The sequence below is a fragment of the Morone saxatilis genome, unplaced genomic scaffold (genome assembly GCF_004916995.1).
Source record: "Morone saxatilis isolate NCDOM2014 unplaced genomic scaffold, NCSU_SB_2.0 Contig3, whole genome shotgun sequence".
Taxonomy (NCBI): Eukaryota; Metazoa; Chordata; class Actinopteri; family Moronidae; genus Morone; species Morone saxatilis.
This window is the reverse complement of record NW_023339873.1, coordinates 12,146,071-12,146,445: the sequence shown is the minus strand read 5'-3', so window position 1 is coordinate 12,146,445 and position 375 is coordinate 12,146,071. Positions and strand designations below refer to the sequence as shown.

Here is a 375-nt window from a genome sequence, read left to right as displayed (position 1 = left end):
TCCGACGGCTCTGCAGTAATAAAGTAGATCACCTTTGTAAAGCTGATACTGTTCAGGCTGTCAATTCAACTCTGCTGTAATTCATGAGGTCACGCCGAGTTCAATTATATTTTTGTGTTCCTTTTATCCACGCCCTGAATGCATGCCTCCATGTGGTTGGTACAGTTAGTGTGTGTGTGTGGATGCCATCCACTCTGGCTGCAAGTAATGAATTATTCAAGGCAAAGCTAAGAATAGACCTGAGCTCCCTCGTCAGTCATTGTGTTAGTGTGTGTGTGTTTATCAGTATAATAGCTTGTACGACAGGAGCAGTGAGCATCTGAGGTCCCTTACTTGAAGGAAATTTTCTTGAAATGTATATACACACACACACAC

General features: G+C 42.7%; 1 protein-coding gene across 1 annotated transcript in view; it reads right to left on the bottom strand.

Moving 5' to 3' along the window:
- Positions 1-375, bottom strand: part of asap2a (ArfGAP with SH3 domain, ankyrin repeat and PH domain 2a) — a 58,007-nt gene that overhangs the window by 37,818 nt on the left and 19,814 nt on the right. The gene's annotated exons all lie outside the window — the stretch shown is intronic.